General features: G+C 47.2%; 1 protein-coding gene across 3 annotated transcripts in view; it reads left to right on the forward strand.

The window, feature by feature from the left end:
- The window catches only part of EVL (Enah/Vasp-like), a 156,880-nt gene that overhangs the window by 31,970 nt on the left and 109,624 nt on the right, over positions 1 to 15,286 (forward strand). The window contains exon 2 of one of the 3 annotated variants that reach the window (XM_057731764.1): positions 2,404 to 2,601. The exons of 1 other annotated variant lie outside the window; for it this stretch is intronic. The gene's annotated coding sequence lies outside the window, so the exon portion shown is untranslated. Of the gene's footprint in view, positions 1 to 2,403; positions 2,602 to 2,678; positions 2,838 to 15,286 lie in introns of those variants that run through there. One more of the 3 variants, XM_057731765.1, reaches the window with a different exon arrangement.

Genomic DNA, 15,286 nt, shown 5'->3' on the forward strand with positions numbered 1-15,286 from the left:
TTTTTTGGAAACTAAGAAGCAGTGCTGTTTGGATGAGGAAAAACACTACCCTGTACATTTTAGTAGGAAATCAGAAATACAGAACGCCTGATTATCAGAAATAAAACATGAGAAAGAAAAGCTTTTAGAAGAGAAACAATACATTTATCTAAAGCAGGACTTCTCAGATTACACCTCTCTTAGGCATATATTCATGCAGTTTCTTTGTCATTATTTCTACCATCAGAATATATTTTAAATGAAGGTTTTCCTTTTCAGTGCTTGCAAATTAGGAAGGACTTGCGTGGCCAGGATTGGTGCCCGGACTGCAGACCTTAGGTGCTGAAAACGTAGGGAGGGCAGCATAGGTGCCTTCAGACCTGTGTAGTTTGATTTTACATGTACACATTTATACCCCTACATTACTTTCCTGCCTTCAAAGTAAAATATCTTCATCCTCGCCTTGACAGTAGGTGCTAGAAATTCCCACAGTGTTCATTTATTTGGTCTCTGCTCTGAAGTGAATGTCTGTGTCCCCCCAGAATTCACATGTTGTAATCCTGACTCCACATGTGATGGTGTTAGGAGGTGGCGCCTTTGGGTGATTTGGTCAGGAGGGTGGAGCCCTCAGAAGTGGGATTAGTGCTCTTGTGACAGAGAGCCTGCAGAGCTGCCTGGTTCTTTCCACCGTGTGAGGACACAGTCAGTGAGAAGCCTGTGACCTGGAAGAGGGCCCTCACTGGCCCACGCTGGCACTCTGATGTTGGCCCTCCAGCCCCCAGAATTGTAAGAAATAAGTTGTTTATAAACCACCCACTCTGTCATGCCAGAGCCCAGCTGGACTAAGACAGTCTCCATTTCTAAAGGCTCCCCCGGACCAGTCCCCGGAAATTCCCTTCCTCACTTAGCCTCTTAAGAGACACTTAACATGCCAGAGCCTTCGGAATCCATTCATTCTTTCGGTTATTTAGAACATTTAATTGATTAATCTGTTTGTTTATTCATTCAAATTTCCTAGTCTCTGGGGAAAGTACAGATATGAACGAGATGTTCTCCGGTTCATTAAGTTTCTTCTTTGACTTCATATTATTGTGCCAGTTTGTGTGGGTTGGGTTATATGTGCCTCTCTCTAGTGGGTTTGGTTTGTGACTTCCAAGTGCTGTTATATTGGGAGAAAGGAGTGATAGGGGTGGGTTTGTGAGGTTAGGAAATTAGAGTTAATTATGGTAACTGCCTCAGAATAGCCAGGGCCTGGGGGAGGGGCTCTGTGAATCAGCGCCTATGAATCAGATGCTCCCTTTTTGTCTTTTTTTTCCCCCCTTTTTGTCTTTAAGAGACTCACAAGTGTGTTGGTTGGAGAGAATTCTGAGAAACACTGAAGGCTGAAAATTCTGGAAAATAGGGCCTCCCCAAATTTCAGGATGATTTGACCTAGGAAGACTAAGCAGTAATTTAGAATTGACTTCAATTATTTGAAGGATAGTTTACAAATTAAGAGGATGTAAATGAGGCAGAAGCAAAAATGGACCAAATAGGGAAGAGCTTCTTATTATCCATTCCAACCAGTTCATTGGAGTAGATAATAATATAGGTATAGATATTTTAAGGATATTTTAGGAAAATTACCTAAAACTTGGAGAAAAGGCAAAATGATTCGTGTGCCCTTCCAGTGTCACTCAGGAGCATTGGCTAGCAAGCTGGTCTAAGGGGTATCCCACATTCTTGGAGATGACTTACTTTTATAAATTTAGATTTTAACTTGTAAAAAATTGATGTGACAAAGTGGTGTTTTTTTTTTGTCCAGTAGAGATCTAAATGATTTCTGTTTAGTAGAAAAGATAACCTCAAAGGTTATAGTTTAATTGCTCTGTAGGATATTAAACAGTTTTGTATCTAACTTTGCAAGATTATTACAGCATTCTTTTTTTCCACCGAGTTTATACATGTTTCTTTCACTACCTTTGAACCAGCTTTGCCATCCTGCTGGTTCCTTCATTAAGGACTTACTTAATATGTGCATACTATACATATTTGTATAAGAGTTATGTTTTTTAGCTTTTTGAAAATTATACTTTGACAGAAATGAGTGCATGTGAAGGAGATAAGCATCTTAGGTAGCTTACCCAGGAGTGGAGTTTGACTAATTTGACTTCCAGGTCCTTTCAGCCCTGAATTCCCACAATTTTGGGTGTTTATCTGAATTCTCTTGATCACTTGGGTAGTGAATTGCATTTATGGGCCATCTGTCTGACCCGGATGAGTACTTACAACTCCTGCTTTATCAACATCTCAGATGGCACAGAGTGGAGAAGGACCATTTCTTTTGTTGTTAAGAACAGCACTGTTATTTATTTATATAGCATTTACAGTTACAAAACACTGGCACGCCTACTGTTGTATCTGACCCTCTCTATTTCTTTGCAGGAGGTCAGGACAGGAATTATTGTCCCCATTTAACAGGAGAATAAGGTGATACTCCGGTAAAACGCCCTTGCCAAAGGGCACTGGGCTGGTGAGGAGTAGAGCGGGGACCACAGCCCAGCCCTTCACACTCGAAGCTCATCAGCAGTTCCATGAGGAAACCAGGACTCAAGAGGGTCTTGATAAGAGCGGTGAGCTGAGGTAGGGAAAACCGGATGCTAAGAGAACAACTATAAAATCCTGCGCCACGGCTCCAGACTCTTTGCACGTTGATCTCCCAGTGCGGTCTCTCATACTGTCGTTTTGTGAGTCTGTGTGCTCCGCTCCTGTTGCAGAGACCTGAAGTGCGCCTGAGTCTTCCTTCACCGCCTGCCCTCTCAGGCATAGAGCGGTACTGGACACACAGCAGGTGCCCAGGAAACAGTTTTTGATTGAAGGTAGCAATTTGTTTTATATGCTTTTGTATCTCGATTCTCCCTCTCTTCTTGCTAAGACTCTCTTGGCAAATTTCTGTCTATCTGGGTGACATTGGAGCAGCTGCAGTTGTTCATTCAAAAGGATGATCTGCCCTTTTATTTGATGCTTGTGCCAGAAAGAGGACTGCTGACTTAACCCAATTTCAGCTTTTTATGAAATCGTTTCTAAATCTACAAACCGCTGATTCTTTAATTCAACAGATACTTATTGATGAATTCTGTGTGCCAGGCCCTAGGGTAGAACAGGCCCTGGGTAAAGACGAGGCAGGGCCTGCTCTCATGCGGCTCCCACTTCCTTTGGCACATGGTGCTGGTGGTGTCTTAGTCTTTCTTTCTTTCTCTCTCTCTCTCCCCCTCTCTCCGCCCTCTCCCTCTCTCCCTCTACCCCTCTCTCCCTCCGTCCCTTTCTTTCTCTCTTTTTTTTGTGCTCAGGATCTTAGTTCCCTGACCAGGGATGGAACCCATGCCCCCTGCAGTGGAAGTCTTAACCACTGGACCGCCAGGGTTCATTAGAAAGTCATGAAACAACAGGAAACGCCTGAGTTGTGAGAAGACTCTCTGAAACATGCACCAGAGCCACCAGCTTCTCCCTCACCGCACAGCAGCCGCAGCTCCTCCCACTTCCATTTCTTCCTAAAGATGAAAGTCGGGTCATGGCGCCCCATTGCCTCAGCTCTCCAGTGGCTTCCCTGCCCATAAAGCCCTACTTTCTCCTACGTCTCCATATCCCTCTACCCTCTTCCTTCTCAGTCCAGCCACACTGTGTGAAAGGGACAGAGGTCAAGCTAGTTTCCTCCCACTTTGGGCCTGTGTACCAGCCGTGTAGTCTGCCCGTGCTCATCTTCCCCTGGTATTCGCACGGCTGTCCCCATTTGTCATTCACATCTCAGCTTAAATATCCCTACCCGAGAGGGGCCTTTCCTATCACCTCTTTTAAGTTCAGTAGCTCCCCCCCACCCTGCCCTTTTTTATCATCTTTTTCTTATTCATTTATTATCTGACTTCCTTCATTAGAATGTGAAACTGAGGGCTCTAGCTTTTCACACAGAAATTTGTTGAGTGACTGCAAGGTTAGTTTTCAATAACCTGGTACAGATACTTAGTGCTTATTGGGTGAGAGAGATTGAGGGAGACAGGCATGCAGAGGTAATGACCAGTAAACTCCCTGCTTTTGAGCAGTGGTGGCCTGGAAACTGGATCGTGATTGTGTTTGCTTAATGGTAGAGTGCTTTTTGGGGATAGCTTTTACTTCAGATAGAGGTCTCAAAATGGAGGTAAGGGAAGGCTTTATTTAAAACTTTTGTTTTAAAGTTAAATGTCACAGCAGAAGTTCAGGTGACATATATAACTTGGGCTAGGCGGGAGGAATTAGTTCAGAGTGTAGGACTCCCACATTTCTTATTGGTTCAAGAGGTGGAGGTTTTGTTTATTTTTAAATTTTTGAAAGGTCAATTCAACTGGAATAAAAGCACATTCAGTACATTCAAAACATTTCTGATCAAAGACCTACTCTTTGCCTAGGAATGTGCTCTGCCTCGTGAAGGCTTAGAAAGCACTGAAAACAAGGGTCACTGCTCGTGGGCTCCCCACCAGTTCAGAGATGGCGGCTCCGAATTGTGGTGGATTTCTCTTGAAGCTGTGTTTGCATAGCAAGCTTGTCATTTCACCTGGGCTGTCCACACGTTTCTGATGGAGGTTGTGAGGAGCTAAACGCCTCAGGTCTCCGCTTGCCAGCCCCCTTAGCCCCTGTCCCCAGCGACCCTCACCTGGTCAGAGGCCTAAGACCCATGATGGACGGAGGTTACTCCTCAGCACAAGACAGTATGAGATATTCACAAAATAGCACTTGATTATCATAGGAGTTGCAGAGTTTTAGAGCTTTCTGTAGGCTGGCTTTGGTCAGGAGCGGGCTCGATGGGATTTTGAAACATGCGGGAATATTAGCTACCGTGGCGTGCGGTTAACATGTGCCAGCACTTCCTCTCCGCAGCGTCCCACACATGCGGTGTCATCCCTGTTCTCAGATTAGAGGCTGAGGCTGAGATGGAAAAGAGTTTTCCCAAGGCTTCTCAGGCACCAGTGGTAGAACTGGGTTCAGAACCGCATGCTCCATAACCTCTGTGGAGAGGAGGGAAGGGAGACCCCTGCATCCGGGTCCCGGGTCAGCGGGGTGGGAGGTGGGTGGAGGAGGGAAAGCCGGGCTGAGGTCCTGAGACTCCATTCTGCAGACAGTGAGGAAGAGTTGTGGGTTTTAACGGGAAGGTGCTGGGGTGGGTGACTGTGCAGGGAGGGGTCAGATGGCAGAGAGATCAGGAGCGGGGAGGGGAGCGTCTTGGTCTGGGTGCCAGCGTGAGACCAGAAAGGCCACTGAGCGCACTCTCGAGCGCCTCTTGTTACTGCTTCGTCCCCTGCTCAGAGGAACATCTGCGGCCAGGCCATGAGGACAGTCGGATTTTTAGTCTTGTCTGCAGCTGATTTCCCTTTATGTTCCCTCCTGCTTGGTGTGTGTGGAGCACAGCAGCACGTGTGCGGGCCTGTGCATGTCAGTGTTCCTGTTCGTGTAATGGCAACGCTAGCCTTCGTTCAGATGCCCAGTCTTTATTTTGCTGCATGTACATCATGGCTGTGTAAACCTAAAAACCTAACAACCTAAAAAAAGTGGGAGAGGAGACATTGGTTGTGAGACCGCAAACCCATGGGACCTCAGGGCCTGAAACTCTCAGATTGTCAGTCTCTAAAGGAGCTATGATGAGGATTCAGTGCCAACAAATAAATGAGAAGTTCACTTTCTTGGGAAATTGGCCATTTCACGTGGAAAGACATGTTGCTGGCAAACTGAATGTGTGCACGTTACACTAAGGACACCGGTTTCAAACACCCTTCTCACGTAGCTTTCCGAGATTGTCAGGGGCCGGGGGAGACCTCCTGTCAACCGTGGTGTTTTTATTCAGTTATCCCCACGTCTGTTTCGCTGGGGAAGCCTCGGGCAACTTTCACCGCCAGTAAGTACAGCAGGTCAGTGCTCTACTGGCACAGCCGGGCCCAGTCAGGAGGCTTTTGTTCTTAGGATGAGACTAGAAGGAGGAAGTGAGTCCAGAGTGTTGAGGGTGAGCGTGATGATGTGTAGCTCGGAGAGCCCCCGAAAGGTCAGCGCTGATGGGGCTGCCAGGTCTTTTAGGCCCAGTGTTTCCAGGCTGAGTCTGGGCCTGACCCTGGTGGACAGAGGGGAAAGCCTGGTAGCAAGGAGTCTGGGGCTCTTCTGTTTTTACCAGTTTTATGTTCATATCAGTTTCATGTTGCCAGTAAGTGATATATATATTTTTTTAATTTATTTTTTGCTCGTTGGGTCTGCGTTGCTGCACATGGGCTTTCTCTAGTTGTGACGAGCAGGGGCTACTCTGTTATGGTGCGCAGGCTTCTCATTGCAGTGGCTTCTCGTTGCGGAGCACAGGCTCTAGGTGTGTGGACCTCAGTAGTCTGCAGCATATGGGCTCAGTAGTTGTGGCTCATGGGCTCTAGAGCTCAGGCTTAGTAGTTGTGGCACACAGGCCTAGTTGCTCTGTGGCACGTGGGATCTTCCCGGACCAGGGATTGAACCTGTGTCCCCTGCGTTGGCAGGTGGATTCTTAACCACTGTACCACCAGGGAAATCCCAAGTAAGTGCTGCTTAAAAAAACAAAAGGCTAAAAAATTACTCTCTGGTTATTCCTTCGTGTTACAAAGGGAACATAAGTCCTAGAGTAGGAGCATGCTTTGTCTGAGCCCTGAGTCATCGGTGGACGGCCTTGGATAACTCTTTTTTTTTTTAAGCATTGTGTGGCCACAGAAGTGCCATTTGGAAAGGAGTGGAGCAGCCAGGAGTCCCTGTTCCTGATGCTCTGGTGTCACCAGTTATCAAGTGGCGGGGGCAGGCCCAGCCTTTGGAGCAGGCTGCTTCCCAGTCTGGTCCGCAGGCCACGTCAGCTCAGGCTGTCAGCCCTTACTTCCTGGGGCAGCTGAGCCACTCTTTCAGCCCTTAGCCGTCTCTTGTCTGGCCATGAAATCTGGGGATTAGCCAGGGCCAGCTGGATGAAAGAGCCGTAGAGGGTTGCCATGTCCCAGTCCTGTCTCAGGGCCACGACTGCTTGACAGTCTGTGGAATGAGTCCTCTTCTGGAGGTAGCCTGAGGCAGTTGGATCTGTGGTGTTGGACCCCAGGCAGGCACAGGGGTTGAAAACGTTGGCATTAAACCTATCTGGGTGCAAGTCATTGCTCTGCCACTTAATAGCAGTATGATCTTGGGCAAGTTACTGAACCACTGTGACCTCTGTTCTCTTATTAGTAAATTGGGAACTCTCATAAAATTATGTCTGAAATACACTTGAGGCTAGGATTTGGTGATTTTTCACCATTTCTATTAACTCTACTAGGACCTTATATGAATGGCCCTGAAAGGTGTAACCAGCTCTTCAAGAGGAGATTCTTGAGTCATTGGTGGAAACCAGGGGTGAAGTCAAAGGTTCTGTAACCCACCAGGCCTCACCACGCTGGACCTGCCTGATGGCCAGGGTAGAGCACATCTGGCTAGTTCCCCCCATGCCTAGTATCTAAGAGTCAAGGCCCTTGCTGCTCCTCCCCATACCTTGCAGAGAGTACCAGGAATGTAGGTTTTGACCTTTAGACCAACCAACAGATCCGTCAGGTAATTATGGGGTGTCTGGTACACTGCCCATGCCCTCGAGGTTGGGAAGGACAGGCAGTGGGTGCTCAGTCTGGTACCTACTTCCCCTCGAGAAGCTTGCCTCTACTGCCATACATCTGTGACTCTAACTGGGTAGTTTAATAAATTCAAACGTCATATGATTTTATTTGGTATGGGTAAATTGTTCTTGCCAAGACTTGGGTAATCTCTACTTCCTTTTTTTTTTTTAGGATTTAGGACCGTGATTTTATCTGTATATCCATATATATATTATATTCCTGTCCTGAGAATCACGGGATAGAAATACTTTGCCCCTTTTCCCGCTAGGGAAAAAGCAATTAAATGAGCATCCAGTGAATGGACCGAACTTCAGTGACAGGGTGGCCTCACATAAGGAAGAGCCGTGCAGCTCTCAGCACTGTCAGCGAGAAGACCGCCTTGTGAAGTAGTGAAGGCAGTGGGGAACGTGTCTGCAACTTTACATGCTCGAGAAGGAACTTTCCCAAGTCCTGCCTTGTTGGCTCCTTGTCCCGTCCTGTGACAGGGGGCCTGGGCAGGACCTGAATGCTTCCAGCTTTATATACGGGAAGTCTCAGGCTGTCGGTGATCACAGAGTTAGTAAGGGCAGGTCTGGGACTTAAAGTCGGGTTAAGTAGTGACTCTGCCTCTCCTGTGCTTTCTGACCTGTCACGATGCTGCCAGGAAGCTGCCGTCATTAGAGGGTCTCGGCAGAGGCTGTCAGGAACGCTGTGGAAGGCATCTGGATCGGCTTAGGTGACGACTGCTGTGTGGTTTGAGGGACAGAGGATTCAGCAGAGTGTCCTGCTCACCAGTCAGTCTGCCTCGGTTGGCCGGCATCACTTCATTTCTTTAAAAAGGAGCACATTCACCCCCAGCACCTTCGTGTGAACACATACTTGCCCTTGTTTGCTTTTCTCCCTGATGGAAAGCTGGGAACGTTCACTCAGCACACCTTCACCGAGTAACTCCGCCTTGTCAAGCTGTGCACCAGGCCCTGGGAATACAGACATTAACCTCACACAGACTCCCCTCAAGGGCCTCAGATGTGGGGTGGGTGGGGTGCTGTAACGCGGTGTGGTTGACTGTCCTGGGATGGTTCAGGCTCCTGGGGACACAGCAGCAGTGTGGGCCGCGTGGAAGGGTTCAGGCCACGTGGGGAGCAAGGAATAATCCAGGCCAGGTGCCTGGGGACCAGAGGACAGAGGGCCTGGCTTATTTTGGGAACTGGGAGTGTCTAACTGAATTTTGAGGTTTGTGAAGAGTTTTAATGGGAGAAAGTTGGAGAAATAAGACTTCGTGTATTTCACTGAGGTGTTTTTACTTAATCCCGTGGGCACCAAGGAACTAATGCAGGGTTAAAACAGGCGGACATCAAAATCAGACTAACGAAAATTGCTCTGGCAGATTGTTAGAGGAAGGACAGAAGGAGGAAGAGCAGTTACTAATACAGGAGACTGAGAGGGAGGTGCTGAAGGCGAGAGCTGAGGCAGTGGGTCTGGGAGTGGGGAGGGTCAGACCCAAAGAAACCTTCCTGAGGTAGAATGAGAGTTAGTGATGGATTGTACTTGTGGTGTGAGGGAGAGAAAAAAAGTCAAGAGCAGCTCACAGGTTTTTATTTGAGATCTGTCTCCCTTATTTTATAAAGATTTGCAATCCAAATGCTGACAGTTCTCCTTAATGGCAAGTTTCAGAACACAGCCTCAGCTCACTTGCCAAATCTCACCAGCTCGGGCTTTACAAACGGGTAAATATTTCTCTCTTTTTGGCTGACATCTCATTTTCTTTTTCTTAACTTCTATTCTGAAGTTATTGCAGCAGCAAGGAATTGGAATCTGGTACATATTAGATACTCAATAAATGAATAATCTGATAAATGAGGTCACGCATCCCGGTGACCTACAAGGTAATGTTGTCCGTGGTAAAGCGCTGGGGGTAAAATGTGACTTCTGTCATTCCAGAGCAGCTTGTGCATTTGTGTTAAAATAGTGTTTGATAGTGGAAGGGCAAAATACAGAATTCTGAAGAATCTTGGGTACAGTGTAGCCCAGTACCAGTCTACTCTGCGTTCATTGCCTGAGGTGGTCGTCATAGCCGATCCTTAGCACAGCAGCGGCCACAGGAGGGGAGGTGACCGGGCAGCGCGCAGGGAAGCAGGCTGTATTCTCATTCCTTTAAGCTCTTGCCCCCCCACCCCACCCTCTGTACAGTGCAGTGGGGGCGTGTGTCGTGTGATTTCCCTGGGATCCCAGACGTGCCCGGGGTTCCACTTCTTTCTCGGGACTAATCCAGCTCCCAGCCTGGAGTCTCAGCATTCACTGCATTAGTCAGACTTGCTGGAATGATCACATGGTCCTCTAGCTGCCTCCCCTGTTAGCTGCCGCTCGTCAGCAGCTGGCGGAGCTGGAGGCTGCAGGCCCCTGTCTGCAGAAAGCCTTTTACTTCAGAATATTGGGGTGGGTGCAAACCCCGCCTCTTTTTTCTGCACTTTGCACCATCCAGCTGACTAAATGGTTGTCCTCCAAACCAGAAGAAAGGCTACCAGACAATCTGAGGAAATTGTCTCTGACTAGGTCATGTTTGCATTTGAAGAATTCAGGTATGTTCTGGGTTTTCTACGTCAGTCTGCCTGCCGCTGGGTTTTTGTTCTCGCTAGGTTTTTGCTGTGTAATGACAGCTTAGGCTCTGGCTGGTTCTCACAAAAGAAGGGTTCTTTTCTGTGGTGGGGTTTCTCCTGGTCATGGGGGTGGGAGGCACGGAGGTGGTGCTGTCCAGGGTGTTTACTGCAGGCACAGATGCAGCGTGGGTAATTGGTTTGATCGTGTGTGAATGTGCCGAGGACCCAACCTTGTGCCTCATCTGAGCTGTGCTGTGGCTGGTGTGGAGTTATGAATACAGAACAGGAACTGCTTATCCAGAATGAGTCTCTTGCTGCCTTTTGTTTTTCTTCCTTTGTCAAACTCATGGAGCCTTACTGCTCTTAAAAAATGCTAATTGTAGCGGCGAAGGTGAAAATCCTGCAAGTCTGTCTGCTTGGTCAAGATTTGATCTTGGCTCTGATTTTGCTCATTGTGAATAGTGATCTCGTGGCTGGGCAGTTTTCTGGGAAGTGCCCTCATGATGTTTTGTTAACAGGGTCCTTCTTTGCCTTCATCAGCTTTTCAGCTGCTGTAATTATTAATGCTCCAAATTAGAGTCTTTTGTGAATCTTGTTTCCTCCATCTCCCCTCTGGGAATCTGTCCCTGGGCGTGAATGTGGGAAGGGATGCTCCAAAAGAGAGCGTTTCTAAGAAATGAAAATAAAGGCGGTGGGATGGGAGGGTTACCGGCTCCTTCTTGTGCAGGTCTCCACCTCTTCAGAGCATATGGAAAACAGTGTGTCTGTTTCTATCCTCTGACAGCTTCTCATTTCTCAGATGGAATTTCTGTGTATTTTAGAACTGAACATAAATACCATATTGATGGGCGAAGAAGTGATTGTGTGGGAACCTCCACAGGCCTTTCTCATTCCCTCCAAATGTTGCTTCAGTAGACATTAAAAGGATAATAGAATTACCGCCTTTCATTACTTGCAAGAGAAAACTAGAGACCCTTTGATCAAAATCAAGGGAGAGAACGAGAGCATCATCAGCTTTCCACAAAGAAAAGCAGAGCTACGGAGGCTGTTCCCGCCCTTTCTGTAAACTTGGGGCTTTGGATCCAGAAAGTTATCCTTTGTTTAAGAGTATGCCTCTGCATTATTTCTGATGAACTGGGTTTGCGAAAAGGACACTCTTTCCATGTGGCAACATGCTCTGATGACACGGGGTGACACCGTGACCAGAACTTACTGTTTTGTGATAGCTCCATTTGATAACTAGCAAGAATCTGTTTAATGCCTGGTGTGTGGCAGCAGATAGATCCCTAGGGAATGAATCGTGAGTCCTGGGTTCTAATCCGAGTTTCAAAATTGCTTTTCCTGACCCTTGTGAGAGTTACGGGAGAGCTTTGTAAATCGTAGAAAGTAGTGCAGTGGTGGGGTTCATATTTTATTGCTAGCATTTGTTCTGGATGGAGTAAGTCTTGGCTTCTGCCTTGAACAAGCTTGGAGCCTCTTGTTGCATTTTGTAGTTAGGGGAGAGGGGTATGTATCCACAAACCCAATCCCACCGTGGCGGCTCCTAATCCAAGAGCTGGGTCTGATGAGGTGGAGGGGATCGAGTTAAAGGCCACAGCTCTGCTGAGCTGAGAAAGTGGGAAAGTAGAGCAAAAGGGGAAGTCTGTTACCCCTACTTGAAGTTTCTGCCTGGAGAATTTTGCTGAGTATGATTGCATTTTATGACGTCTGCACCGGGCCAGACCGATGGCCTTCTTCTTGAGTTGAGGGGCTTATTTATACGCGTGGGGGCCAGGTGATCCTGGTCGGGCAACGTGGCACTCGAGAGGAGCTCAGCTTTTTAGTTCAGGTCATGTCAGTCTTCAAGTTGTAGCTCACAGCAGAATCACTGGGAGGGTTCGTGGATACCCACCCCCAGCGTTTTCAGATCCTGGGGCTTGAGGATCTGTGTGTCCGATAAGTTCCCAAGTTTTCTGATGCTGCAGTTCTGGGGACCAGACTTTGAGAACCATTGGCTTGGGGAAAGCAGGCAGATTGTCATTGAGATGGAAATTCTGAGGCAGAGGCAAGGAGGAGGTACAGGTAGGGTCCAGAAGCAGCAGTTTAAGTACAGGCAGGTGGGCTGGGGAGGACACGCTCATGGGGCGGTCACACAGCCCTCCTCCTGGGGAGGTGTGAGAGCAGTAGACAGGAACACAGGGACAAGAACCAGGGAACTCGGTCTATAATCCTGGTTCTGCTGTGTGCTACTTTGTGGACTTGGCAAATCTCCTACCTTTCTTAAGTCTCAGTGTTCTCAACTGAAAACTAGGGATAGTAGTTCTTGCCAAGAAGGTCTGTAATACTGTTAGAATTAAATGAGAAAGCATAAACTTACTTTGTAAATTATAACATTCTTTCCACATGAGTATAAAAGGAGGAGAGGACCCTGGAGGGACTCCATCAGGTTATCTCTGCACATAGCCCTCCATACACACACCCAGCTCTGAGATCACAAGGGCCACATTCATTTTATTTTGTTATTTTATTTTTATTTTATTTCTTTATTTGGCTGCATTGGGTCTCTGTTGCTGCACATGGGCTCTCTCTAGTTGCAGCGAGCGGGGCCTACTCTTCCTTGTGGTGAGCGGACTTCTCATCACAGTGGCTTCTCTTGTTGTGTAGCACAGGCTGTAGGCGCACAGGCTTCAGTAGTTGCGGCTCACGGGCTTAGCTGCTCCATGGCATGTGGGATCTTCCAGGACCAGGGCTCGAACCCGTGTCCCCTGCATTGGCAGGCAGATTCTCATCCACTGCACCACCAGGGAAGTCTGCCACGTTCATTTAAAAGGAAGTCTGATTGATAGACATGTCCCCATTGGACTGTGAGTTCCAATCTGGTCTGTCAAGCCTGTCTATTTTGAGCTTTGTTTCCTTAGTGCCTAAAACTGCTTGACACACAGTAAGGCCTTAGTAAGTGGTGGACGCAGTGCACTTTCATGAGGCCTGAAAGAGGAAAAAGCAAGCAAGCTCTCTGGCTAGCTTGGTGCAGGGCTGGGATGGTGCCATGGTGCCTGCTGAACATGCTGGTTCAGAAAAGCATGTCGGAAAGCTGACATCTGCCCTCCTGAGAAAAATGTGACGTGTCCTCAGCACATCCCCAGTACAGGAGCACCGGAGAACTCCAACCACATTTCATGAAGAGTCTCCGCGATGATCTCCCTCTAGAACATGCTGATGACTGTCACGACTTGATGGGGCCCAGGGCCCAGGCCTGGAAAGCCACAGGGTCCCGAGAGCTTGAGAGGCTGGGCTGGCATTTTCCAGCTGGTTAAGGGGTTTCTGCCTTCCACTGACTACAAGACTGTGTTGTCCTAACACTAGGCCAGCTGTTCTAGCTGGCTGTGCTGGGAGACACACTGCACTTATGGTTTGTTTGTTTTTTTTAATTCTTCATAGGCGAGATGTGTACTGAACTAATAATTGAAGTCAACATTTACCTGTTAATACACACCACAGAGACTGTCCTCTGAGTCCTACTGGAGATAGCTTTGTGGAATACTGTCTAGTTTTTCTTCCACTTCTAGATCCAGAACAGCAACTACATTCCCTTACCAACCCTGGAATAAAGAATTTTAAGTGTGATTTTCAGCTTCATAATCCCTCAAGTGAAAATGGAACCCAAATCAGAAACCACTGTTTCTCAGAATTCCTGCTACTTATTCTAATTTATTTCCAGAAGAAATGTGGTATACCAACTCCAGGATTTAAAATCCACAGTTGGAATGCGTCAGTCACATAAAAATGGGAAGTTTTATGTGATTGCGTCTGTTTTGTTTTTTTAAATAAAACGGTATTATGATATATGTGGAATCTGAAAAAATTGGTATAGACTATCTTATTTACAAAGCAGAAATAGAGACACAAACATAGAGAACAAAGGAGGGGGGGTGGGATGAAGTGGGAGATTGGGATTGACATATATCCACTACTGTGTATAAAACAGGTGACTAATGAGAACCTACCTGTATAGCACAGGGAACTCCATTCAGTTCTCTGTGGTGACCTAAATGAGAAGGAAATCCAAAAGGAGGGGATGTAACACAATACTATGAAGCAACTTTACTCCAATAAAAAAAATATCATGGAAGGATTGGATTCAAACTCAAACTAGCTCTTTATTAATTCAAGTTTATGTCTCGTCTTGGGAAATGTTATAACTTTTCTTGCCCTTTCACTGGAATATTGAAATGAGTTAAAATGAGTGACATCAGGGAAGACCTGAAGTTCACAAACCAGGAGAGGGCCCCTCCCGCATCCCGCCATCTCAGTGTCCAGAGCCCCAGCCAGGACCCTGGGGAACGAGGGTCCTGTAATCCCTCGTTCCCCAGGGCCCTGTAATCCCTTGAAGAAACAGATAATTAGGTACAGTGACTTTCACACTGTGGAGAGGAAATAAATCTCAGATCAACAGGAGATGGAAGCTGGGCTGGGCAGGAAAGGGGGAGGTACGGAAACCTGATCATCAGATGCCTGCTTTGAACCGGGCACTGCTAGCTGCTTTGCCCCGGGAACTTTCACCCGCATGAAAGTGAAAACAGAGGCGCAAAGATGTGGGACTGTCCCAAAACACAAACCTCCAACCCATAAATGATGTTAAGGGAATGAAGGAAATGCAAACAGAGGCTCAGAGAGGTGAGGTAATTTCCTTGAAGTCACCCAGCAGTTATGGGGATCTGCTCAATTTCATTTCAGTCCTTTCTCAGATACTGTGTGCCTAGAATGCCATCCTATGAAGTGACCTTGTGTCTTCCAGCCAGCACAGACTTTCTGAGTCTCCTCTGGGCCCAGAGCCTGTTGTAGCTCCAGGCACTTGGCTCACCTTCCTGGCTGTGGGAAAAGCCGGGAATAGAAGAGGAATATTCTGCCCTCCTAGAGAAGAATAGACTGACCCCTCCTCCTAGTTCCCACAACTCTTAGTTATGTAGCTGTGTATCAATAGTACTTACTTTAGTGTAATTGTGTAACAATTAGTTTCTTTCACATCTTTCTACCCTACAAAAGTATGAGCTCTTAGAGGCCAGGAGGGTATCTTAGTCATCTTACAGTTACTAGCCTGGCATCAACTCTAGGAGG

This window comes from Hippopotamus amphibius, chromosome 4 (genome assembly GCF_030028045.1).
Source record: "Hippopotamus amphibius kiboko isolate mHipAmp2 chromosome 4, mHipAmp2.hap2, whole genome shotgun sequence".
Lineage (NCBI taxonomy): Eukaryota > Metazoa > Chordata > Mammalia > Artiodactyla > Hippopotamidae > Hippopotamus > Hippopotamus amphibius.